At 49.5% G+C, this 14110-nt stretch overlaps 1 protein-coding gene and 1 long non-coding RNA gene across 9 annotated transcripts in view; one reads left to right on the forward strand and one right to left on the reverse strand.

The window, feature by feature from the left end:
- Positions 1 to 1565: 1565 nt before the first annotated feature.
- LOC110599085 (uncharacterized) lies at positions 1566 to 13514 on the reverse strand. 3 transcript variants are annotated; one of them, XR_013426548.1, is made up of 4 exons: positions 12199 to 13514; positions 5200 to 5310; positions 3011 to 3085; positions 1566 to 1968 (listed from the first exon to the last, which is right to left on the reverse strand). It is a non-coding gene; the product is annotated as an uncharacterized LOC110599085 (long non-coding RNA). The 3 variants fall into 3 exon arrangements; XR_013426547.1 differs by lacking the exon at positions 5200 to 5310 and adding an exon at positions 11203 to 11445 and having other exon boundaries at positions 12199 to 13513; XR_005730374.2 differs by lacking the exon at positions 5200 to 5310 and having other exon boundaries at positions 12199 to 13500.
- The window catches only part of Prox1 (prospero homeobox 1), a 56149-nt gene continuing 51893 nt past the window's right edge, over positions 9855 to 14110 (forward strand). The window contains exons 1-2 of one of the 6 annotated variants that reach the window (XM_021732995.3): positions 11722 to 12354; positions 12486 to 12591. The gene's annotated coding sequence lies outside the window, so the exon portion shown is untranslated. Of the gene's footprint in view, positions 10198 to 11720; positions 12355 to 12400; positions 12592 to 13026; positions 13178 to 14110 lie in introns of those variants that run through there. The other 5 variants (XM_021733002.3, XM_021732998.3, XM_021732996.3 and 2 more) reach the window with 5 other exon arrangements.

Here is a 14110-nt window from a genome sequence, read left to right on the forward strand (position 1 = left end):
CACCAACTGCCAAATCAAATATGTATTAATCTTTTAATTTCTTACAGATTTAAAATTCAAAAATTATTGTCATGCATTGGTGGGGCTGTGTAGTTGCTTCTTACATCAAAAGCCATGTTTGCTTTTGTCATACACTGAAGAAAACAGGGGTCCAGAATGTCTCGGGATACTGGGAATAAACCACAAACGAAGATGAGTGAGGCTGGAAGAAGAATAAGGTTGCAACAGTCAGAACACATCTGGGATTTGATTCAAAGTGCCCCAGAACCAGAACAGGTATCTAAGCTGTTCTGTGTTAGACACACAGCTGAGATTTCCAAATGGGAAATTTCCAGAAGTTACCCTGAGGACTTAACCTGAGAAAATATTTCACTGGCAGACAAGGCATAACTTTACCCCTTTTACCCCTTGAGTGGGTCTGTGGAGGGCCGAGTAAACGGGCCTGGTTCTCAGAAGGTTCGGCTGACCCTTCCCACTGAAGCAAGGTTCTGAAGGTGTCAGCGGGATTTGGCTGACTGGGCCCCTAATGGAGCTACAGTTAATTATTGACTGATTAGGGATTTACCTTATCTTTCCATCAGGAGCTGGCTCAAGACTTAACATGAGCCATTTAGAGCCAGGGGCAACCTACTCACATGCCTCTTTCTGCTTTTCCTTTGGGTTGCTTTAGCTTATCCCTCCCTATAATTCACATTCAGGTCAGAATGGCCAGTGCCCACAGTGCTTAGGAGTTCTCAACACACAGGGAATGGGAGGAGCCAGCTCCACAGTGAGTAGAGACGTGGGCCTACAGAAGTATGCCCTCTGGAAAGCTTTGCTTCTTGCTCCAGGATTTCAGTTTCTGAGAAGAAAAAAAAAAAAAAAAAGCAATGACCTTTTGTCTCTAAGAGTCCTGGTGATGCCCATAAGAATCAGCCCCTGACTCTGCAAGGCAGCCTGTCTGCTGAAGACCTCTTGGCAAAGGCAGAGAATCAGCCCAGGCAGCTCAGGCCCAGTTGCCCCAGATAAGAGGTGGCCCGTGTTAATGCACAGGCTTCCTCTGCGCCTCAGCAGGGCCTTCCTTTTCCAAACAGTCTCCCTTTAATGTTGGCGAATGTTGTTTTTCCATTGACTCAACATCTCTGGTGGTAAGCCAGTGGGGAAAGTTGCAGGGGGGAGGGGTTCGTGGGTGAGAGGGACGCCAAAGCCACAGAGAGAGGGACAGCCAGCCACATTTCCAAACAAGCTCTCTCGACACCTGTTTTGGAAAGACAATGACAATCCTTGCTTCCTCTCAACGGAGAGCAGCCTTTCCTTCATTGCTGGGGTCAGTAATGGACCCCTGACCCTATTCTCTCACCAGGGCCCCCTTTAACAAGAGTTTCTTCAATGTGGAAACCTTCAAGCGTTCATAATCTTTCTCTATTTTATTTCACTGTCATATTTGAAGGAAAGCAGGGGTTGGGGGAGTTTTGGAAAAAACATGAAGGAGGGGAAAAGAATTCTAGGAAAGCAAGTCTGGTGATGTAGCTCAGGGGTAGTGCCGCAGTCTGGCTGGGCACAAATAATCGAGCCACCACAAAGCCTTGTAGGTTCAAACAGCAATTCTTTATTCCCCAACTCTCACTGGCACTGCACACACAGTACTCGGGAATACACACCTTCCACCGGCTCCATGCGGGCCCAATCTCCCCGAACCCCGGGGAGAACTGGGGCAACCGAGGCAGATTCCCGGAGCCGCCCTATTCCGGGAGCACGGTCCATATACAACTCAATCAATCCAGCATCACAGCAATTATATACAGCTTAACTCAAATCATCATCTCGATGGTTCCCTGGCATCACCTTTCAACCATTCCCTCTGGCAATATGCCAGGCGTCATTCTGACTCGGCTGTGGCTCTCAACAGGGTAGAGGTTGGTGCTTAGCATGAACAAAGCTATGGATTCCATCCGGAGCACAAAGTATCATCATCGTCATCATTGTCATCTAGTCAAGAGAAGATGGGAGGGAAATAAGTAACAAGAGGGAGAGAAGTTGGAGAAAAATAAAAACAGAAAGGAGGAGGAAAGGACAGATTAAAAGGATCAAGGCATGGAAATGGAAGGCAAAAGAGAGAGAGAGAAAAAAAGAAATCTGAAATGAGAGTTTTCCCCCAAAGAACTCAGTTTCTCAAGCCCCAGGACAGTGCCCAGATTGGGGATGGAAAGCCGACTTCTCAGGGGCTTCTCTGGGCAGCCCAAGGTCAAGGGGCATCTTCAAAACCAAATCTTGATTAGAGCCAGCTAAATGTTTTGACTTGAAGGAGACACTAGGATTAAAAAGCAAAATGGAGCCAGCAAGGGGAAAAAAGAAACAGGAAAAGAAAGAAAACTTTAAAAAAAAAAAACAAAAAACCTCATGGGGGACACAAAGGGAATGATAGAAAACACTTCTGAATCAGCTACTCATCTACTAACAAGCTGTAAAGATCTCCAATGACAACTTGTCACATTAGTTTAGTGAAACTGAAGCAGTACTTATCCCCTTTCCTGTGCTTAATCTCTCCCTGCGTGCCACAAAAACATGCTACCACGTTTAATAGGATTAGTTTCGTTTGCTCTCTCTCCCCCCCACCCTTTTTATTATTTTTTTTTTTACAATTCTATTTTCAGCAGTACAGAGATCCTTGAATTCGTTGACTTCCTGCGGTGAACAGCAAAACCTGGCATGCATAGTTTTTACCCTTTACAGACTTTTTTTGAATCTGAAAAAAAAAAAACCATAATTTGACTATTTTGTACCTTTTCCTCCATTGACTGACTCCTGCTCCTCATGGAAATGTCCCTAGCTTTAGGGGGTGACGGTGTTGATGGTAGAGGGGTCACGACAAAAACCAGAGGTATTTAAAAAGAGAAAAAAGGAAACAAAAAGGGGGTGGGGTGGGGGGCGCTGATCACACCCAATTCCTGCGGGGACTCTGTGGCCTAGCAGAAACTTCCAGCCCAGACCACAGGCTGACCTGGGTTCCACTGTTAGCTCTGCTACTTACTGGCTTGGTGGCCTTGAACATCTGGAGACTGGAAATGAGACTTATTCATACAGTTGGGATAATCCTTTTTCCAGGCTGTTGGGAGAATTACATAAAACATGCTTATTTCCTCAATTCTAAGATTCACTTTTTTCTCGTGTTTATCATGTTCTTGAAATCAGTATGACTTAACAATCAATTGTGCATTTGAGGTCAGTATGTCTCCCTTTTCTCCCAAAGTCCATCTTTAAATTAATGGCTTGTTTTATAATCTACGACACTGTAGAATGAAGAAAATTGAAGTATAGAGTACCAGGCATCTGGCGTAGAGGAAGTGCTCACTAAATGCTGGAAGGATCTATCATCGCTCATTATTACAATGCCCGTTGCCTCCTTGTGATGTTTTTACTGGAAGATCACTGTGAAAGCTGACAGGAGAAGGGGATGTTGACACTTCTGCCCCTCATTCAGAACCTTCTAGAACACAGTTCCTCATTCAGATTTCAGAAATCTGATCAAATCAAACACAGCTAATAGCTGCTGGTGGTGGGTCTGCATCAAAATCATCCAGTCACTCTGCTCTCTCAGCAGGGCCACCAACTACCACGGGGTCAGCAAGGTCTTGCAAACAGAAATGATCTAGTGAATGGAATGACTCCATTTTGTTTGAGTCCCTTTGGGTTATGTACCTTCTCCTGCTCTTTATAGAATCATTACCTGATGATCAGTATTGAAGAGAGAAAGAGGGGCACTCCCCCATTTGATCAGGGAGGGAAAAGGTCAGGACCTAGGGAAGGTATCAACACAGAGGCCTCAGGTGGGAATGGAGGAGGAGAAGCTGGGAGGAAGGAGGAAGGGGCTTAAGGGACACTGTGGTGGCTCTGCAGGGGGGAAACCCCCATAAGCAGAGCCATGCCCCCTGGAATGTTTATCCTCACAGGATGTGACCACCATGGATCTGCTGGGTCCAAGTCCTTCCAGCCAACTGGAAGGATCAACTTCAAAAGTCTGGGCTAGAGGAAGCCAAGATGCCCTTCACCCTGGCTGGAACAGTGGCTAAATTTAGCTTCCCATCTCCCCTTGTTGCTGGTCTCTCCAACTTGCCCCCCAAAAGATACTTCCACACCCCGCAGCCCTGCTTGGAGCTAAGGGGACTCCACACCAAACCTCCACTCTCCTGACTTCTCTGCACCCCGCCCCACCCCGTCTCATCTCCCCTCTCTCTCCATCAATCCAGCCCACCCACATAGGCTCTGCAAGGCACCCCTGTTCTGCCCGCCCCCAGCTGTATGCTCCCCAACCAGGCAGCTCCCTCCACCCTCCACACACTTCCCCCATTCCGCCACCCACCCCCCTATAGTCACTCCCCACCCAGTCATGCTCATCCAGATTCTCCACCCCAATCTCCCCACTGGCTTCTATCCCCTGCCTACCCCCAAGTGTGGGCAAATGTGCTCCTCCCCCCAGGATGGTACTTGTAAAGGAGAAGACGAGGCTGCCACTCCTCTGCTCCAGCCTGTTCCCAGATACATGTGTTCCTCTCTAGTTGTCTTGAGTTTCCTTTGTTTTGTTGCTTAGAGTCACAGACATTTCCCACCTGAACACAGAGATTAGTCAAGAGAGCAGGAACCTTCCACCTGTCCAAAGACACTCACCAGCATTTCAAGATAGGCATTGAGGGGAGGGAGGTGCTCCTACTTCTTCCCCTTCTAGGAGTATAGTGCTCCATCCCCACCCGTGAGGTTCACTCACCAGGAAAGGAGAGGGTGTTTATAGGTGCCCCAAGCTGGCAATCCCTTCTTGATCCCCTCCCCAGGAATATGTGATTACTTTCTCTCAAGCTTTCTGAGTGCACAAGCAAAACACGTTTCTTGGGATGCTGTATTAGTCACTGACAGCCACCTCCACTTCTATAATGGTCAGCCTCCTTGATCTGTCTCTGCTGGTTCAGCCCATTCCATTTCCTTGGCTCTCTTCCACTCACTCTGCTGCAAAAGTCTCAGCCTGGCATGGCACCTTCCTGCCTTCCTTTCCCTGCTCACAGCTGTCTTTGGCTGGCTCTCCCTGCATTACCTTTGGGGGTGCTCCTATTCATTGATTTGAACATAATTTTGTGAAGAATTATTTTTTTAATTTTACATGCATTGGGGGAGGTAGGGATTCAACATGTAAAACATCTGATGTATGATATACATTTGGTTTTATTTTACCTAGGAATATTGACTTTTTTTCCCCCTGCTTGTTGTTCCTTCTGGAATAGAACTTTTTGTCCTGTGGTTTCATGGGTCTGATCAGCAGCTTCTATAGGAAAGTTCTGCCATCTATGAAGTAGAAGATGTAAAAGGCTCAAAAATAGAAAAGAAAAAAAAAAAAGAGAGAGAGAGGGAAGGGGAATAAAAGCAAATTTCAGATTAGTAAATGCCCCTTGTCTTCAAGTGGGCCTGATGGAGAGTTCTAGGTCTGGGAGCACAAGGCCTAGCTTCCAAACATGCACCAGTTCTAATTTATTTATTTTTGGTCTAAAAGGTCTTTGTTCAGGGTATGTATATGAAATGCTCCAGGTAGTAACAATGCATAAGCTAAAACGTAAACATTTAAGTCCACTTGGCCTCAAGAAAACTTTGAGGGTAGAGAAAGGTCAATACAAGCATATGTGCACACATTTGTGAACAAAATAGTTTCCTTATCTTGAACATCAATCATGGGCTGAACAATTTTGCTTGTGTAAAAAGAAGTCTCTCAATAACTATGATTTGGCTATTATCCCCATTTTACAGATAAGGAAAACTGAGGCTCAGGTTAACACATCCAAGGTCACAGTCAATAACTGCTGAGCAGTAATTGGGGACATAGTGTGACTACCAGATTTGCAGGTCCTTCTGCTTATCTTCTACCTGGGCTCAGAAATCTATTTTATTTTATTTTCTTAAAGCTCCCGTGGTGATTCTGATGGTTAGCAGGTCCTTGGAACCACTGCTCCACATCAAACCGTCCAGCTCTCCAGCTATCCCTGTCGCCAGACTTGCCTTTGAGCAGTCTACTCCTCATTGGATAAAACATTTAAAACATATTTAAATAGCAATTTCGAAGAACTATGCAGCATATGGATTTTTCCTTTTGATCTCAAAATGATGACAAACAGACACTTAGATACTTCATAAAAGAAATATTACCAGAAAAATTATAGAAATCTGGCTTTCAACTTGGTCTTGCTCTAATTTAAACAAAATGCAACTTTCCAGAGTTACTCTCTCCCCGAATAAATCCAAACTGGGAGCCTAGCTTCCTTCTCTTACCCCTCGCTGTTCTGGCCTATGCCTATTTATTTCTACCTGGCTCCTCATCCTGAATAAAAGCTTTGTAAGATAGACAGCATGGGTAACTTAAGTCCTATCACCCAAGCCCCAGAAAACAGAGCACCTCCTTGGGATTCTCGCCCTTGACCCGAAAGACCAAAGAAAGGCAAGATGAGAGTCACGGCCAAACATCCTTAGATTCATCGACAAAAGGAGGACGGTGGGCCGAAGGGGAGATCTGTGTCCCCGTCCCTCCTGCAGTCCCTAGAGCTAGCCCCTCTTCTCAGGTCGAGCACTTCCACCCCGTGTGGCGCGCCACCACCGCGATGGCCCCCGCAGCAACAGGCAGCCGGAGGGGGAGGGGAGGCGGTGGGGACAGCGCGGGCCAGGCTACGGCCGACGTTCCCCGACCGCGGCCGACGCTCCCCTGGCTCGGGAGCGCACCGGGAGCAGGTGGCTGCCCTCTGTGCCCCGGCGCGCGCCGAGCCCGGGCGACTGGAGCCCGGCGGCTTTCCCTGCGGCGGTCTAGGAAGAGGCAAAGAACGCGGGAACCTGGCGGGGACAGGCGAGGCGAGTGGCCAGGGCGGTGTGGACCCCCACGGGCCGCGCGGGCCACTAGACTCGCCCTCCGCAGGGATCGCGCCGCCTCCTCGGCAGCAGCATCTCGCGCTCGCTTTCTCGGTCCCTGAGGCCGCGACACCTAGTGCGGGGCCGCGGCGAGGAAGGGCGGGCGAGGAGGGAGGGGGACACCAGGAGGAAGCCCCGGGAGAGAAGCACCGCTCCCGCCAGGAGAGGAGCCTTCCCGCCCATCCCGAAACTTTTCCAACAATCGCAGGCGTAATCCTCGCAGGTTCTGGCAGCCCCGAGTCGCCATCGGAGAGGAGGCTTGGCAAACACACACACGACCCCCCCACCCCCCACCCCCGGCACACAGGCGGAGGTACACAGGCACCCCGGGAGGGACCGGGCCTCTCGGGAGGTGACTGAGGGCGTGAAGGCAGCAGGCGGCCACACAGCTGAAAGAAACTCCCCGAAAGCCGGAACGAGCGCTTAAAAACCTGCACCAGCTCGGAAGGGTAGCGGTACCCGGAGGTTTTGCGTAACTTTGCCCACTGCGCCCCCGCGTGCAAAGGCGTCCCCTCGCACTCACACCCTCACCCCACCCCACTCCCGCTCCGCTGCGGCCCGAGCCTGCCTTTGTATTTCGGTGACAGCGAAAGATGTGCTGATCTGAACCAGTGGTGGTAGTGGGGGTGGTGTGTGTGTAGGGGGGGACTGTAAATTGGGTGAATTCCACCTCCTGACAGCCCCAGACACGGAGAGAGCTAGCACCGGGTTCTCCCCGAAGGCGTCCCCTCCTCTTCTCTCTGACCTTGGGTCTCCAGCTTTTTCACTATTATGGGTTGAAGAAGATAAAGCACAAGCAGATCGATGTGTGTCTTTTACTGAAACCACAGCCTTTCCAAATCGTAGCCCCCAAAGAGCTTGGTAGGGTTGGAGAAAGGCAAGTTATTTCGGGGAGCAAGAGCACCCCTCGGAAGGTTCGCACGCGGCCTGGCGGGCGCCTAGCCCGGCTCAGCGCGGCCGGGCGAAGTGGCTGGATTATGTAAGTAACAGCCCTCCATGTGCTCACGACCATCTGTTAATATCTTGATATTGGAAAGTTCGGTGCCTGAGGCAAAGCCAGGGTTGGCGGCAAAGAGCTTCCAGCCTACTCCTTATTACTTCAGGGCAGGGAATGTACCTTTCTTTGATCGTTTTCACCCACTTCCATAAAATCAAGTAGTCGTGTGACCCTTAAATCACTGACAACTCCTCTTCCCCGCGGGTGTGTGTTTGTGGGGGACCGGTGATTTTCTTCGAGGTCACCTTATTGTGATGATTCCTTCCAATGAATTTATACTTTTATGACAACTGCACTCCTTTAGGTAAAAGGGAAGATTCTTATTTGGAGGTGGGGGCTTTATTTTATTTTAAAAATTATTATTATTTTTCCCTCCCAGCACCTATGAGTCTAAATTCTTGTAAGGGTTATATTTCAACTTATTTGGAGTGATTTCTCTTGTTTATTTTGAAAGCTGTTGGTTAAACAAACATCACTCGGAGGCTTCTAAGCAATGGGGTTCCCAAGAGAGAAACGCTGCAGCTGCTACTTGCTACTGATCTTGTGGCATTTCACTTTCTCCCCCCCCCCCCCATTCAGAACAAATTCAGGTTGGGTTTGGCGTCACACAGGGCACTGGGGATGAGAATGAGAGAGGCCAGCAGTCAGTCTGCCTCTAGGCAACCTACAGCAGGCCTGCACCCAGGGGGTGGTTTCTCTTTGTCCTCCCTTCCTCGGGTTGGTGGTAGTGGTGGTGGGTGGTTGGGTTGGTGAACTGGTGACTGTGAAGGTTCTTGGGCATCCTTCTCTGAAATCCACGATCATGTCTGCCTCTCAACTGGATCTGGTCAAAAATCCCCCAAATTAGTTTTAAGATCTGATGACAGTTGTTTGTAAGGTTTTGAGTTACTTGCATGCACTGCTTTCCCTCCTACCCTTACCTAAGGGCTCTAAGAAAGAACAAGAGGGGGTAATAGACCAAGGAAATGTCAAGGCAAGTGTGTTTAACCCAGAACCAGATGTCTGAGTGATAATTGCAAGAGTTTGACTAAGAGCACACAGATTACCTCTCAGATAAATAAGCAAAGGCAACCTGCAGGGAGAGAGTTTGTTAGAAGGCCGGTCAGAACTTGGGTTAACTTTAAAGTTACTGGGATTGTGTTGGCAATGGGGCAGGGAAAGGGGTTTGCGTTGACCCTAGGCTTGGCTGCTGGTTTCACAGATGGAGCCAATATCTAGGCGACTTCTCGTCTCCGGGCTGACTGATCGCTTGTTCCCTATCAGAAAACAAACCAGGAGTCGCCCGAGATAGGGGGGGGTTGGGCCTCTCGCCCTGCTCCAGGGCCGCCTGAAACCCGGGAGAGAGCCGCAGCTCTGACAAGAGAGGTTGCCAGCAGCCTGGCCTGTTCGGTCGCCCCGACAGTAGGGGACAAGACAGGGCTCGGCGTAGGCAGCTCCGGGAGCTGGACTGTAGACCGAGCTCGCTAGCCCAGAGTCGCACGCGCTCTTACAGCGGCTCCTGCGCCCTAATGCGGGCTGCGAACTGCCGCGGCAGAGCGGGGCGAGCCGCGAGCCTCCGTCGCCCAGACTAGGGGTAGGGGAGTTTCCTTGTTTGTCAAGTGGGTTACCTGGACTTCAGCTGGGGCCTGCTTTGCCCTCGGCGTGATACAGGACTTACTCGGTGCGCAGGAAACTTTTCCCGCCGCCAGATCCCAGGAGTGGTGTGTGCAAAATGTGCATCCGAGCGCTAGGTGCGATTGCCCCAAACTTGTGGGCTCAAGTTCAAGCCATTTCTTTCCAGAGTCTGAATCTTATTCTCTTTCCTTGCCTCCTTTCTTCCTGCTTCTCTCCCTTTTCCTTTCCTGGCCTCCTCCCTTTCAATGTCAAACTGAGCAGATGGTTTTAAGGTGTGGAGGGCATACACTGTTTACTCCTACCAGTTTATTTGTAGGCTGGCGGTAACTTATGTGTACAAATAGATTCTTAAGGAAAAATAATAGGACGGGGGAAAAAAGAAAGTAGCTTTGATCTATTCTCAGAACCCAAATTCCGTGCTTAATACACCCGCTTACCTCGAAGGGACCCAACCAATAGAAGCATTATTCCAGCCTGTATCTAATGGGCATGTTGATAGATTATTTCAGTTCCCAGCTTAAACTGTCACATCTCGATTAGAACACTTGATACAGTAGCCGTTCACTGGAGGTGTGACTGGTGTGTGTGCATTCGTCTGTGTTGTTTCCATAATGGAAGGAGGGAGTGTCTGGGGGCAGCGAAAGGGGGACGAAAAGAAAGCTGGGGATGCTCACGTAAGTCTCTTTTCTTATCCTGGGCAATAACCTGGTCGACCTGATTTTTTCCCCCTTTCTTTTCAATGTTTGAATTTCGTGCCAAAAGTTTCCTGCAGGGTATAGACAGACACATGCTACCAACGCTATTCTTATTCAAAAGAGAAGACTTAATATCCTCTTTACAGTTTGATGAATTTGAGGCTGAAATTGTAAATGTCCCAGAAAACAGTGGTGTGTGTGTGCGTGTGTAGAAGATGGTAGCAGTGGTCGACCAGTGTACTGGCCATACACTTAATAAATACTGTTATCACAGCACTTGATTCAACCTTTGCTATGATTAAATTTGAGGGACACAGAAAAATACTTGTTTCTTCCTACTCTAAAAAAAATGAGCATCTAAACGACTAGGTATGAATGTCTATGTTTCGAACCTCTTGCAAGCCCTAGCTTTTATGGGATCTTTAAGTCATAAACGCGACTGCTTTATTAAAAGCCGTTTACTCTGCCGGTGAACGGGACCTTCTAGCTGCAGCTGGAGACTCTCTGTTTAGCATTTGTTACTTACAAAGCCCAAGGAGCTCTTTAAGAGCGACATTATTATTTTTTTATCTTACTGGTTATTTTTCATCCAAGAAATATCAAACCAAAGTGAATTTTCTCTGGCTTTATGTTGGAACCCAACACTTTGGTTTTTAAAATGCTTGCCCAATAAACTTCAAAGTTTGCTACCCAGACGTCGAAATTGTGTAAATTCTATGTTGAACTACTTTCTTTGGTCATTCCGGGGTGAGTGATCTAGTGAGGGATAATCAAGAGATAATGTTTGTAACATATTTTTTTTTGTGGCTGCTGCACCCATAATCCGAATATTATTGTCAGAAGTAACCAAAGGTAAAAATTTTTCTTCCTAATAATTTTGACGGGTGATTGACGGGAATCAGCCAATGTTCATCTTTTGAATATTAGATGCAACGGACCCAGTGTGAAACCTCTGGCACCTATTATTTTAATTGCAAAACCTACCTGTATTTTTTCGTCCACCTCCTCTTCAAAAGGAAGCAAGGGTGACATGTGTTGTTGATACTAGCTATGATCTTTTTAGAAGTGCAATGGTTTGAGGATCCCCTACTCCACTCTCTCCTTCTTTACCACTCCCACTCCTAAAGCCCCCACTTTTTCTCCAGTATACTTTTTCCGTGCTTTCCTCCACCCAAGTTCGAGGAGCGCTCACTCGCTCGGCCACTCGGCGAACTCGATCAGCTGTATCTGGGAAATGAGAAAAAAAAAAAAAAAAGACCTGCGTCCTGGAAGAGCGAGTGTGAGCTAGGCGCCGCTTTGCATAGTGCCCGCAGATGGCTCGCTGCGGCCCGGGCGCGGCGATCCAGGCGCCCCGAAGCAGTGGCAGGGCGGGGGTGGGGTGGGGGCCGGGGATGGAGGCCGGGGAGGGGAAGCGCAGGGCCCCTCTCCCCTCCTCTCTTCCCAGCCCCTCACCCCCACCCCTTTTATATATATATTTTTTTTCCTCCCAAGTTCTCTTGCCTCGCTATCCCCCCTTGAATCCGAAGGCGCCTCGCGATTGGGTGCTGGGGCCGGGTACGTCAGTCAGACTGTGACGTGCAGTCTTCCTGTTTCCTTCAGCTGTGTCTTAAAGTAAATCTTGTTGTGGAGCGGAGCCCTCAGCTGAGGGAGCGCTCTGAAATAATACACCATTGCAGCCGGGGAAAGCAGAGCGGCGCAAAAGAGCTCTCGCCGGGTCCGCCTGCTCCCTCTCTGCTTCGCTCCTCTTCTCTTCTTCCCTCTTCTTTTCTGCTTTCTTCTCTCTTCTTCTCTCCTCTTCTCCTCTCCCTGCTTTCTCCTCTTCCCTTTTCTCCTCTCATTTTCTTTTTTTCTCCGCTTCCTTCCACTCCTCTCCTCCTCTCGCCCCTTCTCTCCAGCTCTCCTCTCCCCTCCCCGCCCTCCCTCTCTCTCTCCCCTCTCCCTCTCCCACTCGCCCGCTCGCTCGCTCTCGCACAGACTCACCGTCCCTTGTCCAATTATCATATTCATCACCCGCAAGATATCACCGTGTGTGCGCGCGCGTGTTTTCCTCTCTCAGCCGGCAAAGAGAGAGAGAGAGAGAGAGAGAGAGAGAGAGAGAGAGAGAGAGAGACTCGGTCCCACTGCTCTCTGCACCGCGTAAGTATCTTCTCTCCCTCGTGAGTCCCCTCCCCTTTTCCAGAATCACTTGCACTGGCTTGTTCTTGAATGAGAAGGAAAGAAAAGAGCCTCCCATTACTCATACCCGTGTAAACATTTTTTTTTTCCAGGAGAATGTGGTGTTATTTAAATGAATCATAATAAAATACCCTCTAAACAGTTTCTAAGCAGGAGCCTCAGTGGAACTCAGCGCCCCGCTCCTCCCAGTTCCTAAGAGTAAGTGATCCGCTTGGCTTTTATTTCTTTCTCTTTCCTGCTGGTGGCTGGGTGGTGGTGGTGGTGTTGGCGATGGGGGAGGCTGATGTGGCTGGACTTGTCGCTGATCTTGTCACCTTTTGTGTACTGTTTCTGGGGTGCGAGGAGGCGTTGGCTTCCTTTCCTTCTTTCTCTTGGCCTCTATTCTCGGGAAAGAGGACCGCGCGAGGGGGACCGGGTCGCTTTTTGTTCGTCTGGATCTCCGCTTTTCCGCCAAGCCTCATCTTTCCCATCTCCCGGGGTTTAAAACTCCGGGGCTAGTCCCCACGTCCTCTCCCTTTGTCTTGTTTATTATAGCTGCCTTTCTTCCCGGCTCTTGCAATTTGCTTGTCATTTGCATACCTTTCACTTCTCCTTTTTAACCCCAGCAGAGGGCCGGGAGTGGGGAGGAGGAGAAAGGGAGGAGGGGGGCGCTCTGTTACTTTCCTCTCAAAACGCTGTCGACGCTGAAATGTTGAAATCGGGGTTGGAGCGGTGGAGTGATGGGTCCGGGGAAACCCGAGCGGCGCCCCTCTCCTGAGCCCAGAGCTGGGGCAAGTTGAGTAGGGTAAGGCGGCACCTGGAGCCCTCCGGGGTCGTGTGGTGGAGGGAGTGGGGCCTGAACGCCGCGGAGATCGGATTGTGGCCGGGGTGGGCTTAGGGGTGTTCTTGGGCAGCGGATGTCCGAGGCGAAGAATCTCACGGCCATCGCTGGCATTCTATGGTGTTGGGCCGCTTCCGTCTGGTCTTGTCTGGGTGGTACCTACTGTTTTTTCCCCAGTTCGGAGGACTTATGGAGGGAGGAGAGGAGAGGTGCGAGTAATTGTTGCTGGGAAGAATAGTGAGGAGGGCGGGAAGAAGGGGGAAGAGCTGCTGTCTTGCCCGAGCAGACTAGAGGGGTCAGGGAGGGGGGCAAGTTTTGGGGGGGGGGCGGGAGATATCATCCAGAGTCCAGTTTAGCAAGTTGTTGGCTCTTCTAGTGTGACATCCAGTTAGTCCTCCTGCTAACACTGAGCGTTGGTGGAGGGAGCGATGGGGGTGGGAGTAAGGGGGGAGTAGCTTTCCACACTCACTGGTCTCCCGCCCCTTCCCAGCTTCTTCGGAAGTGGAGAGTCCTCCAGGCAGAGAGCAGAAACAGAAGGAGGGGTTGGGCGATAGTCTTAAATAGCCCAAGGAGGCAGGTTGGAGTGTGAAACTGCTGTTCTTGGCAACCCAGAGCCCTACTCCGCCTGGGGGAAGGCTGGGAACTCACCTGCTTGTTTTTATTTTTCCAAGAAGGTCTGTGTTGTCTCCTTAAGCTTATAAAAACAGTACAAGGTGGCCTCCTCTCAAAGTCAAGGCTAGAAGAGTCTCTCTCTTTTTTTTTTCTTTTCTTTCCCCTACCCCTCCCTCTCTCCCCCACACTCATGCCCTCCCTTACCAAAATAATAATAATAATACCCCCCCACCCACACACACATACATTTTCTTTCCTAAACTAGGTAGGCAGAAGTCTATTAGC

Source organism: Ictidomys tridecemlineatus, chromosome 10 (assembly GCF_052094955.1).
Source record: "Ictidomys tridecemlineatus isolate mIctTri1 chromosome 10, mIctTri1.hap1, whole genome shotgun sequence".
Classification (NCBI taxonomy): Eukaryota; Metazoa; Chordata; class Mammalia; order Rodentia; family Sciuridae; genus Ictidomys; species Ictidomys tridecemlineatus.